Source organism: Rhea americana, unplaced genomic scaffold (genome assembly GCF_003343005.1).
Source record: "Rhea americana isolate MKP2758 unplaced genomic scaffold, rheAme1 scaffold_58, whole genome shotgun sequence".
NCBI classification, from domain to species: domain Eukaryota; kingdom Metazoa; phylum Chordata; class Aves; order Rheiformes; family Rheidae; genus Rhea; species Rhea americana.
In genome coordinates this window covers 2,641,515-2,653,822 of record NW_028186734.1, presented here as the reverse complement: position 1 = coordinate 2,653,822, position 12,308 = coordinate 2,641,515, and positions in this window count along the sequence as shown.

Genomic DNA, 12,308 nt, shown 5'->3' with positions numbered 1-12,308 from the left:
AAAAAAAAAAAAAAAAAAAAAAATCCCTGTCATCCCCCAAAATCCCCATCACCCCCAAAAATCCCTGCCTAAAAATCTGCTGGCTAAACCTGCGGCGAGCCTCCTTTCCTCAATCTCCCTGCTTGAAAAGCGCTAGTAGTTGCACTTCTTTTATTTGTAAGCCGCAGATAGGTTCAAACTCTGTGTGAAACTGACTGTTCCCGCTCCTCCAGGAGTTASTGAAAGGATGGCCGTGTGTTTCTCTGGGATTAGGCTCCAGCTTAGCCTGAGGTGAATGTTACACAAAGAAAACTGGTTTTTATTTTGCCCCATGAAAGTGAGGATGTGACTGATACTGCTAGGTCCTGGGTGCTGCATGCACGGGCAGCCCTGGGTCCTGGGGCAACACATATTCGGCGTTTGACTTCTGACTGCATTGGGGTGTGGGTTTTTTTGCTAAAACATAACTTTTCTACTGGGGTATGTAAACCTTGGGATTTGAGGCAAATATCCAAGGCAGCAGACAGCTGAGCAGTCACTATGTGTTTTCCCATGTTTCTCTTTTGTATTTGAGCATTGCAGTGGCCACTTTGGAGTTCTGGCAGAGTCTCCAGGCTGTGCCAYGGGTGTACCCTCCGTTACACTGAGCCTCCACGGCGGGGCTCTGTGGGAGCAAGGACGGGCTGGAACTGAGCTCTTTGAATACCTAAATCAGGAGATTTACAGGGAAAGCATTTTAGAGGTGGCAAAGCAGGGTTTTCTTGGAGCGTGAGTATATCTGACAGTAGATACTGAAGAAGTTAGAAAGMCATTGCTGCTGGCTGAGGAAATTCCTGACCTGAAAATTGCTCAAGTTGGTGAGAATTTTGGCAGACGTCGGAAGGAGAAGCTGTGCGCGAGCAGGGGGTCGGACTGGATGACCTCCAGAAGTCGCATACCCTCTAAATTATTTTGTGTTCCTATGAAATGTCATTGTACATTGTCTGTTCCTATACTCTTCCTAAACATCTGGAATTGGGTGTTGGCAGAGATAGGATATAGGCTATCTGGACTTTTGGTCTCACCCAGCTTTTGTGGCTAATCTCCTGTTCATTTTCTGTTCTTTGAGGATGCAATTAGATCCTTATCACAAGTTCTTGTTTCCTGAATTTGACTTGCTTTGGTGAACATAAATATTATTTTCTTGATAACCTGAAAGGCAACCACAAAATATTTACTCATTTTTAAAACAAAACATTTGAAGTACCTATTAGAGTAGCAGCTGATTAAACTGAAAGCAGCTTGACTATCTTTTAAGCAGATCGTAATTAAAAACTTGGAATTTTACTGTATCCAAAGCGCTCTGTTTATAGGTTATGACTTTTATTTTTCTATCCTTAGCTGAGATACATACTTTTTTTTTTTTTTTTTTTTTTTTTAATAGAGTAGGAAAAGGAACTAATCTAAAGTGTCTGAAGTATGTGGTCCAAATCTTACACCCTCCCTAAGCACAGGAGTACCTTCCTTCACATGAAAAGTACAGTAGGAGTAGTGGTGTGAATAGCAGAATGTGTTCAAATACATTTGCTAGCTCAGAACCTAATGTTGACAAAAACAGGACAGGAAAGCACTATAATAGAAACAAAGAAATGATTGTGAGGACTTCTTTGAAGTTACTTTTTTTTCTTTATGCGCTTACACAGAGAAGGAAACATGAAATAAAAACAGTAGATATTCTTTGAAATAAACTACAGCCCCTGTGAAGTCTACTTCTGATACCCTTGGTTTATCTGGTCATTCTGTTATAGAATGTAGGGATAATTTCCTAAAAGGTTAAGTTGAGATTACGGAAATTATTACACCAGGGTATCATTATTTAAGTATTTTTATAGGTATTTGGACTCAGCTGTGCATTTTGTCACTGAAAAGTTAGTCAATATTGTGACTAATTAAGATGTCAAAGATAAATGTGAGTTAAAGTGTAGCTGTTTAAGGGAGAGAGGGAGTAGTAAAAAGAAAAAGAAGGGCACTTTGAAGTTTGTTCCCTTTGAAGTACTGGATGTTCCTGATTTATTTTTCTGAAAACTACRACTAGTTAAGGAGGAAGAAGCTTTGTTATTAGTAGGAGGTAGAAATGAAAGATAATTAAGCAGAAATGTTAATGCTTTTACTCACTAAAAAGAATTGTATGTTTTGAAAATTTAATACTGTTTCATAAATWATTGACTCCTTCCCTCTTCTTATTGTGCATTTCCTTTCTTTGTGTTCTCATGTACAGTTTAGTAATYTAAATAGGTTAACAGGAAAATTATTGTCCTCTTGGCTAGATCTTACAGACTCTTGGGGGTTGCGATCGAATGCTCTGTGGCCATCCTGTGGTGAATGTAGTCGCTGCCGGTTAAGATGTTTGCTTTGCCTTTTCTGCTGTAAAGTGCGTTGGGACACCTGACTGTGCTTCAGGCGCTCCAATTCGTGGTCCAGTGCTTTTGTGCAAACCCATTTGCGCTAGTAAAGTTTAATTAAATAAGCCAGCCTGTGAACAGGAACAGCTAAAGCACAGGAACATGTTCTGATTTTCCATCTTTGCTACAGAGCAGGGAAATGGGACTTCCCTCTCTCACAGAGGGGTGGGGAGGAAAACTTGAGATAGTAAATCAAGTAGAAAACCTTAGGCTGGGAGGAACCTCTGAAGGTCATCTAATTCCCCCAACCCCATGTCCCCAGCTCACAACAGAGCGAGCTTCGAAGTTAGATTAAGTTGCTCAGGGACTGGATGAAAGGATGTTTATCAGATCTCCTAATTCAAGTAACAGTCTCCATTAATTCTACTCATATGAGTAAAGGTATGTGTGAGCTCAAGTCTGTAACAAGTCAGGTCACCTGTCTTTAGCTTGTGAGGAGTGGTTTTCATGATTCAGTGTGAGCTTCTCATCTTAACACTTGAGATCGACACAGAATAAGCAACCTAATTATTTTACTAGATTGCCAATACTTAGAAAACAGTCAGGAAAATGAAAAATGAATCAATAGCTAAATGAGCAAGCTTTTCCAAATCTCCCACTGCGCAGTATTTTCCAGCTTCTTGTCATATGATACTTTCAAATCACCACAAATAAGCCTACTCCCATACTAATCACGGTTTCAAATCTCCATCAGTGCCAACTGAAAGATGTAAGGTAAAAGRCTCAAAAAACTTTAAGAGACTGTTACTGCTAGTTTTCTGTAATCATAAGTTTTGGGGTAGGTGACAATATTTATGGGTAACTCCCAGCTTTCAATCAGCAATATACAAAATGTGTTAATAAAATTATACTGAATAGCAGTGCAACTATTTTTACTGAAAAACAGTGTATCAGATTACCAGTTTGGTTTAAATGGCTTCACTGGTTTATTGTGTTCTGGAAATCTTGGAAGGTCCTGGGTGGAGAACAGCAGTCCCAATCCAGTAAGATGTAGTAAACCCTCATGTACTTTTCAACCCCTGAACAGTCCCATTGGTGTTTTCTGCGAGAATATTCAAGCACTGGAAATGAAACATGCATAGCGATGTCAGAGGCTCGGCACTGGGCAGGATCAAACCTAAGATACACTAGTCAGTACAGCATCAGGGTCTGTGTTTGCCTCTGGCTTCTAGGAAGGCATATCTCACAAGAAAATTTGTAATAGACAAAAAGTTGAAGGGAAGGTGAGAGCTGTTTCAAGTTTCCCCTCCAAATATCTAGAAAGGTCTTTGAGATTTTTTCTTTTTCCTGCTTAAAGCTAGTTTTGTTTTGTTTTTTTCTTTTTTTAAGAAGCAGAATTTCTTTGTACAGGCTCCAGCTAGCTGACTGCGTAAGGAGTTTAGCCTAAGGGATGGTGCGCTGGGAACAGTAAGGAAACTTAAACAACTTCAGAACATACTTGAGTTTCCTGGAGTGCTTGTTTGATAATCTTTGAGAGCCTGCTGGGTGTGGTGAACTTTCCTGGCCATCTCCCTGCGCTTGAAAGTAGACATCTCTTTCTTCACACACTGAAAACAACACCGTCTTTCTTCTGTATGAATTGGACAAAGAATTTTCATTTTTTATATCATACAGAGTTTGTTGCCATATTTCAAAAAAAAACCCCACAAACTGTTCCTCAGTTCGTATCAATATAAATAATTAAACCTTTATGTCTATATGACCAGGAAGTATGGGGCCTCTCTTGTTAAGCACTCAACTGTTGCCAAAATAACAAATTGGTAATCTTTGGGTGCCGCTGACCCATTTCAGGCCTGTTATCTCATAAATCAACTAAATAACCGAGGACTATTCTGCACCATTAGGAGGTGGGCAGTGCCAGTTTTATATGTTGCAGGTTATTACTCCTTTCCTCCTGTAGCCCTAAGGACATCTGACCTTTCTTTCACCTTCATGTCTCATCTTTCTTCTCCGCTCCAGCTCACTTCTGACCCGGTCTCCTGAAAAGTATCGGCTCTCCAAACAATACTATGCCTTATTCTGAAAGTTAGGATCCCAGCTAATTCCACAGGTTAGCTCTTGTATTCATAAAAATACCAGTGGTGTGTACGTGTTTATTTTTCTGTCTCTGTGTGTTCTCAAATATTCTGTGACCAGTAGCTCTTTCTCAGAGCGTTCCTAGGAAATAAGCTTATTTCATGGGTAGGAAAAACAGAAGAGATCCTACTGGAGCTCCGTTTCTCAGGCGGCTTTATTGGGAGCATTGCTCTGTTCCTCAGTTGTCTTTTCTAGAGCTATAAGGTAAGAAACTCGAAAGCACACTGCCGGGGGAAGCAGATGTGGATACTGTTAGCACAACCTGTTGCTGACTTGCTTCCTGTACCATCACTGTTAGACCACATTACAGTGCTGCTTACAAAATTTTCCTGGAGTCCTTTTGAAATAAGTGTATTTTCAGTGTTCTCCTATCCCATTTTAGTTAGTGTCTTGTCGTAGCTTACAGTTGATCTGTCAGCTAGTGGTTGACTGGCATTTATTTATCTTCCTGGTGACACACTGAAAGGATACAACCATGTAAGAATTAAAAGAGTGGAAATCCCAAGAACAAAGCTCTGTTTTAAGCTTTGCTACAGGCTCTCTGTGGCTGCAAGTTACTTAAATACATCATATGACTTGGTTTCTATACTCTTAAGAGGAGGGTGCCTATCTAGCTTTCAGGAGTGGTAATTAGTGAACATTAACAGTATTAAAATTTYAAAGCTTGGGAATAATTTGTGGGCATTTCCTACTGGACTTTTTAAGTGGCTTTTAAAAATAAAAGTCTTGGTGACTGAAGTATGTAGATCACTAGAAAAATAAAAACATAGACCTTTGATTGTTTCTTCCTCTTCCCTATTTTAGCTACACTTTGGGGATGGAGAGTAAGGAGAAAATTCAGTTTTGAGTCTCAGTTATTTCAGATAGAAAAACTCTGAGTCAAGCAGCACTGGAATTCACTGTATGGATAACAAATGATGGCACTTCCAGAAATTTCGGATGGAAGTATAAATGCAGTTCTGTGGTGGTATGTGAGAACAGTTAAGCTTTTTGTCTTGCACCGGTTCCTGTAATCCTCTGCCCCTCTTATTTAAAAAAGTACTCTAAAGTAAAATGCAATCAGGTGCACTGAACTAAAGTTCAGCGTTAAAGAGAACCATGTGAGAAATTAGACATAGTGACGTGATTTTGGTGGCATGATTCCCTGCTCCTTCCCTGGCGCCGGCAGATGAGGTGACAGTATTCTTTAGGGATAGAGGAAAGCAACTTTTCTTATTWGGTCCTGATGTGCCGATGTTCTGGAGATGGAGTTGGAGGAAGGGATACAACTTGCTTGTGCTGTGTTTCTGTCGGCTAGCAACTTCTTCCAAACTGAGGGCAATCTCTGCTCCCATTTTGCGTCTCACRTGGTGTGAAGGGAGAAAGTACTTAGTCTGCTACAGCCGTTCTTGTTTCGTGACATGCTTAGTAAAATGGCAGCATTTTGGTGCTCTGATACTGTAGCATTCTTTGCAGTGAGGTGGCTGGGAGGGTTCCCTGTTGCCTGGACAGCACGTATTGCGCTCCAGGRTGCAGACGTGCAATGCTTTAACTTGTTCTTTTGCCTTCCTCCAGTTTCAGTCCCTGTTAATGCTCTTAGACAGTAGCACTTTTCTACTCAGGATTTAGTTCCAAATAGCCCAGCTGGTGCAAATCTATATGRTGCACTATATTTTAGTGCCTATCATACTAAAAAGCATCCTTATGTGCCTGTGCCTGCTTGGAGAAGCTCAGCCTCCTTGGCAGTGTGTTAGTGGAGATCATCATAACTTCATATAGTCTACAGAGATGCCCCAAAATTATGCTGTCCGGAGCACAGAATTTTGAAACACTCTCTGCTTACATTTGATAACGCATATTAAGGTCTGATCAATATATTATATAAAGGTCTGGTCATGGCCTTTGGGKAACGTCAAATGAGATGGCTGTGACTATGCTAGGCATTAGACTGGTCTATAAAGTCAATGGCAGTTTTTCAAAGGAAAAGTCGTATTCTGTTCCCCAAACCTTAACTCCTATGGACATGTGCACCATCCTTTTTTCCGTAAAAGTTTTGGAAAGCAAAAATGCTACTTGCTGTCCTGGGCTGCATTAGGAAGACTGTTGCCAGCAGGTTGAGGGAGGTGATCCTGCCTCTCTACTGAGCCCTGGGGAGGCCTTATCTCGAGTACTGCATCCAGTTCTGGGCTCCCTAGTACAAGAGAGACATGGAGCTACTGGAGAGAGTCCAGCATAGGGCTACCAGGATGATCAGAGGGCTGGAGCAYCTGCCCCATGAGGAACGGCTGCGAGAGCTGGGCCCCTTCAGCCTGGGGAAGAGAAGACTGAGGGGGGATCTTATCAATGTGKAYAAGTACCTGAAGGGAGGGTGTCAAGGGGACGGGGACAAACTCTTTTCAGTTGTCTCGTGTGACAGGACAAGAGGCAATGGGCAGAAACTGAAGCACAGGAAGTTCTGCCTGACCGTGAGGGGGAATTTCTTCCCTGTGAGAGTGATGGAGCACTGGACCAGGTTGCCCAGAGAGGTTGTGGAGTCTCCTTCTCTGGAGATCTTCAAGGCCYGCCTGGATGCAACCCTGTCTAACATGCTGTAGGTGACCCTGCTGAGCATGGAGGTTGGACTAGATGATCTCTGGAGGCCCTTTCCAACCTTACTGATTCTATGATTCTAAAGCAAGAGTAGCAGCTGTGGAAAGATAAGACTTTCTTGAGTCTATCAGTAAAAACCAGCTTAGGTTCTCTAACATCAGATCAAGGGCAAAAATTATTTTGTGTTTGTTAAGAGTCTTTCAAAATAGACATTTTTAGTACAGCATTTAATTTGAATTTATTACTGACTCTATAACTTTCTTTCATTAAACACCTAGACTTCTGTTAAGTAATCTGTCCCTGTCAAAACATCCTTTTACCACTTGTGGTAAGTGCTTTAGGACAGACTCTTAAGAAAGACACTTATTTTTCTCTTAAATTTTGCTCATTTGTGAGTTAGAACACAAGATAACTGTCAACGCGGCAGTGCAGCAGCAAGGTTTTATAAAAGAGCAAAATCCAGAAGCAGGCTTTAGCTCACCCTAACTTCAGTTGTCCAATGTGCAGGGGAATGTATGTGAACATGGGAGCTCAGACAACCATGGTAATAGTGGTGGAGTGACTCAATACAGAGCTGTGGTGTCCAGCATGGTGTTTAGTTAATCAGATGTAAATAATTGCATTAAAAATRAGATGCAATGCTGATTAGACTCTACTGGCTGTGGTGATTATGTTACTGTTGGCCAAAATGAAAATACAGCTATCTAGTGTGCATTAATGCGTACACTCTAGGCATCTGAAATTCATGTGTGCTGAATCACACTGTTGCAGTCTATTGCTAAAGTCTCCTTGATTTCACTGGAACTAGAACGTCTGCCTCCATTTATTAGGGCTGTAGTTAAACCTTGACTCTTGTGAAATAAAAAAAAATTAGATTAACTGGTTCTAGTTAATAACTGTGTGAGATAAATGGCTACATTAGGTGTATTTTTAGTGGAAGCTTTTGTGGAATAAAAAGTATTTGATCAAAATATGATTGCATTTAATTATATCGTATAGGTAGCATTCTGGGTTTTTTTTTGCAGGGGGCGGGGGGTAGGGAGGGTTTACATGTTCCTCCTGCACTCCCACTGCTATACTGTTGGAGATTTGGAYGACTGGGACATGCAAGAGCAGATTTTACAGCATTTACAAAAACTGGATCTACATTCAATGAAAGCATTCTGTGGTGAAGACCAGTTAGCTTACATTCAATAGGATCATGATTCAGAGACTACTGAAGTTATGGGACCTGTTCCAGTGATTGTAGAATTTTGGGCCAAGTTTTAAGTTTTGCGCTCAGAATAACACAGTACACTGCTTGTGCAGAAACATATGCTGCTTCTGCAGTCCCTTCCTCACAGTGAGGATGTGGTGGCACTTATCTCCTTGCATTTCCCTAAACGTTGAATGCTAGAGTTTAGTTACACAACTGAGCCATATGTTTTCCCACCGATTTCATCCAAATGTTTCTGATTTGTTTTATCGTTATTAGGTAACATTCCAAATAGCAGCGCTAACTGTTTCCTCCTGTGGTTTAGCACCATGAGAAAATTATAGTATGTTCCCAAGTCAAAACGTCTAGCACTTGCAGCAAACATGCATTTTTAATTAAGCATATTCTAAAGAAAAACACTTTCCTCTCAAAGAAGAAGAATATTTGAAAACTATCGCCACACTATACAAGTTCATTTTATTTCAGTTGTGAAATATTCAGATACTAAAACTAGAGTTTTAGTAGTGCAATAATGTTCTAAATTTGTTTTTTCCTCATTTGGTCAGCATGTTGAATTCCTTGTGAAGGTAATAGGCATTGGTGGTTATAATCCTGCAATGGAAAGACTCCCGAAAATACRGCTGTTCTTATTTTTTATGTTGTGAGAAAGGATTAGAGACTTTTGAAATCAGTCTTCTTTGTTCCAGCTTTTTAGAAGAATGATTTCATTTGTATTTTTTAGGTCAATTCACCAAAGAAATATTACCATCTTACACTAGAAGTTCGCACAAAGATGGGGTGAATAGGCATGATAAGTGCTAATGGTTTAGGTTTTTAACCACATTAGGAAAAAAATACTACCTTTAAAATACTTGTAAAAACAATTGTGGTTATTAATACTCACTTTAACAGAAATCCAAGTCAACTGAAGGCAAACAATGTTTCAYACTTCTTCTGCATTATGGTCCAGCATATGCAGGTATTAAAGTGGAATCTTTTATTTTTTACTTCCTTGTTAGGGACTTACAGAACCCTTGAAACTTTTGTGAATCTTTTTGACTGAAGTTACTTTGTAGGGCAACTGTGTAAGGAATCACATCAACATGATGAACTATCAGAAAATCAAGCATGTTATGTTCTACCCACCAGCACATTCATTATTATCTTGTCTCTCCATTTAACGTCCCTCCATAATGTTGAAAATTATAATTTTCTTTTCTGCTATACTGAGTACATTTTGTGTGTTTTGACATGAAATATGAAGGACTGAGTGATTTTATACAAAATGCTGCAAATGTAAATAAGCAAATATCTTACTTSTATATTCTGGTAGTTTCTGATCCTGTGTTATTCAAATATATAGTATTATAAGTTATTTTTAAGATATGCTCCCTAGCAGAAAGTTTCATCGTATACATCGGATAGAGTCATTCCTTTCATGGGCAATTTCCACAGTGCTGCATGAAGTACATCATCAGTAGAAGAGCTATATCTAGTAAGATGTGGTTTTAATTAAACTTGATGTGGCTGGATGCAAATTAGAAAAGCATTAGGATAAGATCCAGTTTCCTTGCCTTACATGACTAATCTTGGTGAAGTAGATTGGACTAGCTGTGTGATTAATTGAGCTGGACTAGCAAGATAGGGAAGCAGCAGTTCTTGCTAAGCAAATTCCAATTTAATTTCTGAGCTACACAAATATAGCTGCCTCGATACGACAGTTAAAATTGGAAAGCTATTGTATGCCTAACTTCTGAAGCATTTTGATTCTTGCTAAATTTTTGCTGCRGGAGAACTGTGTTTTAAAAATCAGATAGTATTTAATGTACTATAGCTGAAAACAACAGAGAACTAATTGTCTATTTGGGTTCTCAGGCTTGCAAGAATTTACAAGGAGTAAATTTAAGTGGTAAGAGGTTTTTAAGTCGTAGATGGAGTGTTTTGATTTTGTAGTTTAGAATGGGAGAATCATCCTGTATTTAAATTATTTATTTTTATTAAATCATATTAAAGCATTTTATGGTATGTCATTTATTATATAACTACAAAATTATGAAATAACAAAAAATTACAAAGGTAAAGAATATTAGATTTGCTCATTTTCTATGTATTAGATAGATTGCTTTAAAAGATAAGTATTTGTCCATATGGAAACTGCTAGACTTGATTCAMTTAGTTTATATTTGCTTGTGTCTTTTAATTTATTCTTGCCTAAATTTTGAAGTCATTTGAAGGTGACTACATTGATCAAGGTGACTACAGCAAAAGTACGCAAAGAAAAACTTGTCAAAAATGTGTTAGTACAGGCAAAATCCTCATCCTGCTTGAGCAAAGAAGTGTGTATTTTGCATAAAAGCTTTTTTTGTTCCTTCTATATTGTTCAGTTTAGCTATTTTTTAATGGTGTTTAGTGAACATAGTCAAAATAATTTTCAGAAAAGAGTTTGGCCCCAGAAGTATAGAAAGGACCACACACCACATTTAGGGCAGCTAAGTGCTTTATGGAGATCAGGAAAAAGTATGTAATGCYATTTCCGGCATCTGAAAATTGACCTGGAAGTTCAAAGTTTGTATTTCARTTATGTGGTGTTTGTAAGAGTGATTGTAATGACTCTTAAACCACTTCAAAACACTAAAACATCTAGCAGATCCTGTCACTCCTCTGACTCCAGCAGCTAGTACAAAAGAAGGGAGTCATACCCAAATARCCTATATAAGACGTGGTTTAATACTTTAGATAAGGGAGAAGGAAAAGGAAGTTCTTGGGTGGCCGAGATGTTGTCCTTTCCAATAACGCTCTTTCCATTGCATTCATTTATTTACTTTTAAAGCACTTGACCTCGGGATGTCTGTACTTTACATTTGTAATCAGGATTTGACAGATGTTCTGGTGAAAATTGTAAAAGTAATTACGAATTTGAGTACACTCTGCAGCTGTTTCATATATCCTATTTTGAATGTATACAAAAATAAATAAAAGAATGTTGGAAATCAAGTCTGAGTTAGTGTGCAASCTGGAATTCAAAAATATCCAGAGCAAACCCCTTTAGTTACAAGTAGCTGATAGATGTGCAGACTAATCCACCCCTGCCTTTCCATTAAGATTCATGGGAATAGAGAATTCCAGAGGATTTATTAGAATAATACTAGTGTGTCTCAAAAATGGTTGGTGAAAGTATTAYGTCTCTAGTTAAGTGCCTTTTCTCCCTAAAGGAGAGGTGGTGGTAGGTAAAGTAATAATGCAGAGCAATAATGCMTTGAGTGGTAATGCAGATTGATAATGCACTGAGTATTATTTGAGTGCAAAAGTTAGAATATATTGATTGTTACACTTAAAAAAAGCAAGTTGGCTAAACAGCTTAAACCAAATCATAAAGGGACAGCAAATAGGTATCAGATTTAAGACATTACTATTAAAATTATGTCTATGAAGGTGGAAGATGCTGAATAAAAAATTCCAWTTTTTTTCCAGCAATTATTTGCACACACAATTATTCACCCTGAAGAGTAACAGTTAAACTTCTACTCTCTGACTTTCAGTAGAAATTGTTTTCTTGTCAGTTAACACTTTCAGTCTCCTGGTTGACTATGGATTGGTTTTAAACAGTAAACAATTTTATATATATTAATATAAGAAAATGGTTACTCTAATGAAACTTCTTTGGAGATGGTAGCAGAGCTGATTCTAGTGCCTATTCTGCTCTGTATTACTTCTGTCCCAAAATATACCTTTTATGAGCCTAACCAGGCTACCAATGTAATCTGCTATAGACCTCCAATGAAGTGCGTTGCGACTGAYATTTCTTCTGCCTGTGTTACTACTTTAGTGACATCTTTACTGTGTAATGAATCTGTCTTTCATTAATGGATGCAAACCCTAGTTCTAATCTGAAATAATCTAAGCAAAAAGATCTGGAAGTGCAATAGAGAGGTTAGTAGGATACGAGTTTTCTTTACAGTAAGGAATTCTCATAAAAATTCCATGTAATTTTTTGTTTATATTGAATATGTGTTCCAAATATGCCAGTTTATAGAACTCWGGTGAAGAAT